The sequence below is a fragment of the Talpa occidentalis genome, unplaced genomic scaffold, assembly GCF_014898055.3.
Source record: "Talpa occidentalis isolate TD23 unplaced genomic scaffold, MPIMG_talOcc4v2.1, whole genome shotgun sequence".
Classification (NCBI taxonomy): domain Eukaryota; kingdom Metazoa; phylum Chordata; class Mammalia; order Eulipotyphla; family Talpidae; genus Talpa; species Talpa occidentalis.
In genome coordinates this window covers 112,751,719-112,760,844 of record NW_026555331.1, presented here as the reverse complement: position 1 = coordinate 112,760,844, position 9,126 = coordinate 112,751,719, and the positions used below count along the sequence as shown (strand labels likewise).

Below are 9,126 nucleotides of genomic sequence, written 5' to 3'. Positions count from 1 at the left end.
GAAACAAGATTATTAATCAAGTGTAACCTTAAGCCTGCCATTCTAGTACAGAAAAAGTACAATGAATCTGGCTTTGTAAGTAGGTAAAATGATATTGGAATCAAGAAATGTTTTGTTTTTTTTTTTTTTTTTTAGCAAGGTTCATGATATTGGAATCAAGAAATGTTTTTTTTTTTTTTTTTTTTAGCAAGGTTCAAATGACTCAGTCTTCTGAGTTTCAAGGTTTTGGAACTCTTCAAAAACAACATCTGTCACAGGGTCTTTGTTATGATTATGAAACAGTGGTCTGAGGACACGGCCCTAGTATTCATCTTCTCTCTAACGCTCACCAAGTAACTTCAAAGCAACCTACCTAGAAAACCAGTGCATTAGCATGAACAGCGGAGAAACATCGTCCTACACTCCAAGGAGATTCATTTCCTCAAATGAATAACAAACAAGTAACATCTCAGTTTAAGCCTCTTATCTCAAGGCAAACCAAAAGTGAAGGGTAACACTTGCAACTCCCTACTTTACTTTGCACTCAGACCCCACCTTTCAAGCTGCTGCACATCGCGATTCCCTCCGCTCCGGCCCCGCGAATAGAACAGGGCGGGCCCCAACTGACCCCGAGCCAGGAGGACCACCATTGCGCCAAAGCAAAAAGGGCCTCCTTTCTAAAATTCAGCAGCGGAGAGTCGACACAGAAGTTTCTGTGGAGAAATTAGTCGACTACAACACCGCGGCACAGGGAAGGCACCAAACCTCGAACCTTTTTTCGCGCTCGGAATTAGCCGGAAGTGACGGCAGTAGCCGGCGCGCAGGGCCGCCCCAAGGGGGGAGGAGAGCGGGAGGGGGAGCGTGCGGGGGCTGGGGGCGGGGCGCGGCCACAGCTCCGTTTCCGGTGGCTCGTCGCGCTCGCTCACTCCAGCTGCAGCCACTCTTGCCCGTGGCTGCTTCCTCCATCCTGGTATTTTTTGGAGCCTCCATCCTGGTTCTTCCAAAGTGCCCGGACCCAAAACAGGAAGTAAGTGCGATGGAACCTTCAGGTCCCAACCGCCGCCAGGGCCGCTCCGCCCAGTGGAGCCTGACCGGCCCCCTTGCTGCCCGCTTGGTCTCGCCGGCCTTCGCAAGCTGTCGGCTCCCGGGCTCTGCGGGCGGGGTCGGAGCAAGGCTTCGTGACGCTGGAGCTGCCGTACTCGCACGCTCAGGCCAGGGCCTCCCTCTCGGGGCCGGGCCTGCGGCGGTGGCTCGGGCTACAGAACAGGGTAGCGAGTGGCCGCCGAGGAACAGCGGCAAACCGGCGGGGGCGGAAAATGGCGGCGGCTTCGGAGGAGCTAAATGGCGCCGGGACCCCTGGGGGTGGGGTGGGCCAGGAGCTTCGGTAAAGAATTAGGCCCGGGAATGTGGAGAGCAAGTAAGCCTCACTTGCTTTCTGGTGGTATTCTTTTTGTAAATATTTTGTTACCTTTCCGATTTTAATATGCTTGGGTGGGATTGAAAGAGTTGGGGTGAATATCGCCCCAGTCCCTCCCCCCTTTTCTCTTTTACCTTGTTTGCGTCTTAGTCTCTTTTCCCCATCTTTTGGGGTTGACTCTTAAGCCATTCATGGCCCAGGCAGAGGGAATCTGGATTACTGTTCGAACTATCTTCTGTTAGCCTGAATCTCTTCAAAAGGAGGGACGTGGGCTGGAGTGCGGGGACCGATCCTAGCATAGCCTGAGAACAGTAAACTGCATCTCAAAGTAGCAATTGTCATATTTTGCCGAGTTCTGAAGTTCAAAAAAAATCTGTCTCCTTTGTCCTACAAAATACTTTATTTTGAGAATCGCTTTAGGGGCGATAGAGTATGTTAACCCAGTCACCGGTGTGATTTGAGAGAAGGGGCCAAGAGTCGTTCTGTGCAGTTGAACGATACAGCTTGTGTTTTTACAATTAAAATATTGGGTGTAGCTAAGAGGAGGGCGATAATTCTATGAAATGTAAGTCAGGACTCCCCCTTTCCCCGAATGAATTTGGAAATTCAAATTCAGTGTGTGTCTGCTTTTCTCGGCACTTGATTCATCGTCACGTAACTCCTTTTCTGACAGCGGAGGCTCTTAGTTGGGACATCTGACAAAATGCGTTTTCTCTAGGATTACTTTATAATATGCAATGTTTTAAACTTAAGACTAATAAAACCTGGAAATATTGTTTCATTAATTATACTTTATATTTTTATAATTATAAACCATCGATAGCGTTTAAACTCCAAGTAAGAAAATATTCTTCCATTGTGTTCAAAATTGCACAGAGAACCGTTTTTTTTCCAGTCACGGATTTTCATTACTAAAGATTCTTTTTTTGGTTTTAAAAACTCTGGTTTAAATAACTTTGAATGTTACTATATTTTAACTTTTTAAAAGTAATTTGAGTAATTTATCACCACTAAGTGTCAAAAGACTGGTGATTTATACGCCAAAAGTTTAGCTTTATGATGGTGTAGTAGTGGTAAGACTTTCTCAGGTTAAGATTTAGGGGGGAAATTTAAATTACATTCCTGAACATTATCAAAATGGTCCGGCTGAATAAAATTTGGTGTGAGAATCAAGCTTTTTCCCTTCCATTCACAGGGTATAAATAAAAAGTAGCTTGATGCTGTCTAGGAAAAAAAAAATCATTACAGTTATGGAAAAAATGCTTGTTTTGTAATTTTAATTCCTATATACTAAGTGCTTTTATGTGCCACCAAACAAGCTATTTTTCTTTACTATTTTAGTTAAGACTCACCCAAAATATGCTTTTGGGGACTGAACAGGACCTGCGTGTTATGTTTGAATCTCTTTTAATTGACTGCAGTTGAGCTAGATGGTGGAGACAAAATGCTGTTTTCCTGTCTTCATCGTGAGTCGATCAGTATGGGCGTTGCATATTTGTTTCGAACATTTTTGAAGTCCACACTTTTAACAGTTATATGAATAAGTATATGGTATATAGACATTTTTTCACTGGGTTTTGAGGTTTTCAAAGTATTTTGAGGAGAAGCAATCACCAAAAAAAATTTGGAGTTAGGATTTGAGCTTTGAAAGCAGAGCATGATCAGAAGTTATATCTGCAGAGAAATATATCAAAAGAAGGGGGTCTTCATTTTTTTAAGTCCTCTTCTTTTTGCTGGCTTTATTTTCTCTTTTAAGGTGAACAAACATCCCATTTCACCCCAAGGCATTGGGAGAAATAAGTGTAAGGTTAATTAGATGTTAGTATTTAAATTACAAGAATGAAACTGGTCCTTAATTTCCCCCCTGTAATGTTTGTCTACTCCATTTATCTACAGACCCCAATTTTTTAAATAAATTTATATGTCCTGGAATATTACATCTCATTATTTTTAAAGAGTTGCATTTTTTTAATGCTCCATTAGTTATATTGGCTTAGGATAATGCCTGTGAGATTGAATAAAATAATGTGAAACAAGTGTCTTTGGGGATTTACACACACACACACACACAAGTCATCAGGGAGGTCCTACTCTTAATTTTCTTTCACGATATCCCGATATCCCTGTATGTACCCATATTCAGGAATGTGTTCTCTTTTACTAAAACCTTGCTGTTTACAAAGAGCTTAATCTTTTCAAAATAAAAACCTTTTCAAGATCCTTATTATACAGTACCAAGCAAACCATTTATGCATTTTCTAAGGCATTATTTAAATGCAATGCAATAAGTATGGTGGTAGTCAATATGGAGTCTATAAAAGCATGATCTCAACAGTAAATATTCAGTAATAGTTAATGGTTAGATAAATTTAGGTACATTCTATGTACTCCTGTAAAATAATGTGGAATAATAAATATTGGAAAATGCTCTTGAAAAAATTATGTCAAAAGTTATAAAAGATGTGGCATCTTAATATTTAAAAAATACGGCTATTTTGATACATGGATTAAAAACTTGGAAGATCATAAAAAAGTAATGGTGGAATAAATGTAATTTTTCTTATTAAAATAGATTTAAAAATTTTGAAAACAATGTGTCCTTACTGCCTTATTAGTTTCTATGCCAAAAACTGCCTCTCAGCTAGTATTTCTCAATGTTTAACTCATCCCATAAAATTCTGGCACTGTATGTTCCTTCACTAGCTTGCTTGGTTTCTTCTTAGAAAAAGTGTCTTACAATACTGAATGTTTTTCATAGCACTCAGTCTCATCCAAGCTTCTAGGGTCTGCAAATATTAGCACTTAGGGTTTTCATCAAATAGAATCTACAATATAATACAATAATCTACAATAGAATCTACCCATCCTTACTTGTATTATACTGTGCTTGGGAACAAATAACAAATTTTGCTACAGAATTGATCCCCAAAACAGGAAGAAATGCCACTTCTCTTGGTTCTAGTTTTTAGAAATTTGATAGTTGCCCAGGAAATTAGGAAAACCATGGACTTGGTTAAATGTAAGAAAATTCATAAAATCAGTACTGAAATAGAGTTAAAGAGCTCATTTCTTTAAAATCTGTGTTAACAATACAGGTTTTTCTATATTAAAGTCATGTTCACTGGAAAATATAAATGAAAACTGCATTTCTTATTTAAATATGAAATGTCAGTATATATAAATACTACATTATAATTCTTTCATACCACACTTAAGGTATTCTTGTAATTTTTTTTAAGGCTGTTAGGTTTCAGCTATCCACCAAGTGGTGTAAACATGCCACAATCTGATTTCACCAGTTAAAATAGCTGTTAATTTTTTTTCCCTTTTATCTTCTCATTCTAGTTAGCTTAAAAGTAGTATATATAGTGTAACCCATTACAGAGAAGGGAAAAACTTTAAATGTGCTGATGTGTATTTATTTGCCTCATATAGGACAAAACATTTGATGGTACAATTGGAGAGCTTCCTGATGAATTTCTCTGATAAACCAAATGGGGAATGGGTCAGAAGTGAAGTATTATATTCATGTATAATGAATTAGAATTTATAAGGCACTAGAATATTCGGTTTTGTTCTTTACTATTGTGAATTGATTTATTCAACATTTCTTCGTCATATCAGAATACAGATGTGCTCTTTTAAATAACAACCCCAGTGTAGCCAGCATCCTCTCTACTTATCTTGAAAGCTAAATCTCATAAAAGACCTGTAGTCCAGGTCTCTAAGTATCCCAGTAGGACTTATACCCTTCTACTCTTCTCACTACTTTTGTTAAGGTTACCAATGACCTCATTACTGCCAAATCAAATAGTAATTTCATCATCTTAGCCTGTAGGCGGTATTTAATACGGTTGACTACTTAACACTCCATAAAAAACATTCTTGTGCCTTTTAGTTTTCTCCATCTTGTCTGTATCTGTCCCTTGCTTATTTATGTATCCCTTGACTTCCAAATCTTTAGAGTACTCTAAAACTAAAATTCAGACTGTTTTTAACCTTTTTCGGTGCTCTTATCTCTAAAAACAATTTGTATGTCACTAACTCAAATGTATATGTCAAATCCTTGCCCACTGATTTCCATCTTCCAAAGGTCCACTTGACCTTCAGTTGGATACCTTGTATTTTTGGTTACTGAGAAAGATATGTAATAAATACAGGTAAGTGCTCCAAAACTCAAAGCTGGTTAACTCAAAAGTCTAGCAATCATCTTGAGGTAGCTCCCCTTAATCTCCATCATATATCCTCTGTCTAGCTTCTTTCCTTTCCTTGACTGCTGCTTGCTGCCTATTTCAAAAGACAATCTTCTCTTGGACTGCAGTTTGTCTTTATAACTTAGTCTCATCCTTCCTCCACACTGCAGTCTGATCTTTTAAAAATGGCAGTTCCCCAACTTAACATCTTGCAAGGATTTGCCTTGTGAGATTTGCCCATCTTCATCTCCAAACTTAACCTTACTTTGCTTTCTCAGAATTCTGCGGCAGTGCTTGCTGTTTTCCCTCTCTGAACAGGCCCAATCATGTCTTACCTTAGGGATTTTTCTATTAACCACTTGACTAGCTCGCAGTCTCATACTTGGGAGTGTTCTCTCATCTTGCCTTCAGACAGCTGTAAAGTTACCATTAAAGTGCAATTCATTGTTTGTAGTAGTACACTATTTCTGTAAAAAGTATCTGGAGAGATGCATTATATATATATAAATGCATGAAATAATGGGAAGCATGAGAAATTGCTAACATATTTACTCCAGGGAGGGAGCCTGTGTGACTGGAGAACTGGAGTGGGAAGTAGACTCCGTGATACAAGTGGATTTATCTTTTGAATTCTGAACCATGTAAATGTTACCTATTAAAAGTAAATCAAAACTGAAACCAGGTCAGTTGGAAAATGAATTAAGAACATATCTAAGGTGTCAGAGTGATTAAAAAAAAAAGTGGCCATTAAGTCCCGAGTGTCTGACATGTGGTATGTATTTGTTAATTGAACAAATATTCCTGTTACTTTGCAAATTTACTTAATCTCTAACATGAGCTGCTGAACTTTAAAAAACGAATCCAGGTTTTCCTGATGGAAAGGTAATACACTGTGTGGATCACCTCGAAGCAATACAGGTTGTCAGGAATGAAATACTTTAGCTCTTTCAGACTCCCCTTTTCCCCTTTTCTTTGACTATTATCTTTTTTTTTTTTTTTAAGAGTTGCGAGTCTTTTTTTTTTTTTTTCCTAATTAATTTATTTATACAAGCACTGGGTACAGTCAGAAGCGCAGGACGGTGAAAGAATTCACCAGAGCCAGAGAGCAGAGAGCAGAACAGAGAGACTGACGAAATACACTGCTGAGGGGAGCAGTGGGCGGCAGGAGAGGTCTGTGCGCCATGTGGGACCCTCACCCAGCAGCTGGGGATCGAACCGGCACTGCAGAGGCTGCGGGCCGCTTCGCAACCCAGCGTTCAACCGCTGCGCCACCAGGGAGGCCCTCCTTGACTATTATCTTAACTATATATCTTCTCAAGTCCACTTTTTTTTCTTTTTCCTGAAGTTTTAGATTAACTTGGGTTCCAAGGTGACATATTAAAATATTAACCTAGTAATCATTTTTTAACTCTCAAATGAGTAGTTGTGGTATTTTTGTTTTTAATGGTTTCTTTTAAAATAAAAATACTGGCAAGGTTACTAGTAGAGTTTCTGTTTCAATGCTTAAAATATGAATTTGTACAACCTTTCTAAAAAATAGATTGTAATAATGACTTAAATTCTAAATTTTGTCATTTCTGTTATAATATTCAATAATTGTAAATAATATTACTTAGAAAAATAAAGTATATAAATGGTTGAACAGATAGTAAAGAAATGAAAAATAACATAAATGCCCTAAAATAAGTAATTGTTAAATAATATATTTTTTATACAATATAAGTTTTAAACAATAAGAAAATTTTTGTTAAATTTCTAACTTGGTTTTCTTTACATTTTTCAATATGAATAAACTCTTAAAAAGCAGGCTATAAAACTGCTTATGCAAGACAGTCTCATACACACACCCCAAAGAGATTGAACTGATTGTCTTAACTTTGTAGATGATGTTAACTTTTTTGTTATATTTCTTGACATTTTATTTCTCCATCTTCTGCAGTAGATGTTAGACACCAACTTAAAATTTTTAATAGATTCAGAAATGAAAACAATCTGAAATCTAATAGCTGACTGGAGGTTTTCCTATACGATCTGTGCCTTTTCCAATGAGATGTATTATTTATATTAATACACTTTTATATATAAATATTTCTATGTCTTATATATACTTATTTTTATCTTTATAAATTTTTTATATTTTGTGTATATATAACGTGTGTGTGTGTAAAAAACCATTCTGGAGATGGGCGTTCTAATCCTTAGTTTTTGCTGAAATAAGCCTTTGAACTTTGTGCTTTTTAAAATTTTGGCTAACGCTTTGGGATAGAGATGGGAAGGCTATTGAATGAAACCTTTAAAATTCAGTCACTTCAAATTTTGTGGTTTTACATTGCATTCAAAAACTTGCTTGTCATTTACCATTTCTGCTTGTCATTTACCATTTCTGGCTATTCTTTTTCACAGATCCCTAGGCAAGGTTATTCTATAGATGTTAGGTAATTTTTAGTGCTTTAAGATAAAATACAGTTTATCTAAAGGGAGGTATCAACAAAGCGAAAAAAGATTTTCTGGTAATATTTATGGTACTATGTTGATTGATGGGTCATATTACATAAGGTACCAAGAGCTACAGAACCTACAACTACTAATGTAGTTGAACATTTTTTTTCCCTAAGAGGGTTTTATTGTTTGATGAGGGACAGCTTGGATTAAGAAACTGCTTATAAACTAAATGTATAGGATCTCATTGTTTCTGCACATCATTGGGAATACCTTTTAGAAGTGATGTCCAAAAGATATAATTAAAGAATAATTATGATTTTTGTCATTCTTCTAATTGAGACACCACAGAGACTTGAGGCTTAGAATGTGATCAACTTAGTGCTAGGACACAATTGTTCTGGTGAAGCCTTATATAATGCTGTTACTTTTTCAGAGTGTTACAGAGGTAGGAACATGGGGAAGAAGCAATCTGGATAACATGAGAGTAATGCTGGTGGCTAAGAGAAGGCGACGTGACTCTGTGGGAAGGGCTATAGCTGATCCATCTGTTTTCTAGGTAAGTTGTTCTAAGTTGTTCACCTCATTATTTGCCAGTTCTAGTCATAACTGGATCATGATTTCCATTTATCTTTGGGAATGGCATCATTACACTGTAAGATGAAGGATGTCCTTTTAAAACTATAACTTGCATAGGAGAATTTAATGAATCACTGGATCTTTATCATATAAGTGCTAATAGATCTTAAGTTTTACTGCCAAGGGAAATGCCTTTGGGTAAATATATGAACAGGTTAATAAGTGACTAGGAGCCAAATAAATATTGAATGATAAGTACACATCAAGGCATGTGAGCTCTGTATTATTTAAGTGGTTAAAAAAAATAAGTGGGCAAGACCAAAACTGAGTATTAAGAACTAGAACTTTACTGACTAATATTAGGTAAACCTGAAGATTTCAGTCAGGCCATGATTATAATTCAGTATATTTACCCAGCAACCATTATATATGTATATATTCTAAGAGTGATCTTTTAATCTTTCTAAATGAGAAGAAAATAATAGCAGGTTGAAGGCACTTTAAACAATCAGTTCTCTA

At 37.0% G+C, this 9,126-nt stretch overlaps 1 protein-coding gene across 3 annotated transcripts in view; it reads left to right on the top strand.

The window, feature by feature from the left end:
• The first annotated feature begins 862 nt into the window (after positions 1-862).
• Positions 863-9,126, top strand: part of DMTF1 (cyclin D binding myb like transcription factor 1) — a 42,322-nt gene continuing 34,058 nt past the window's right edge. The window contains exons 1-2 of one of the 3 annotated variants that reach the window (XM_037510669.2): positions 863-1,006; positions 8,465-8,587. The gene's annotated coding sequence lies outside the window, so the exon portion shown is untranslated. Of the gene's footprint in view, positions 1,007-1,153; positions 1,397-8,464; positions 8,588-9,126 lie in introns of those variants that run through there. The other 2 variants (XM_037510684.2, XM_037510677.2) reach the window with 2 other exon arrangements.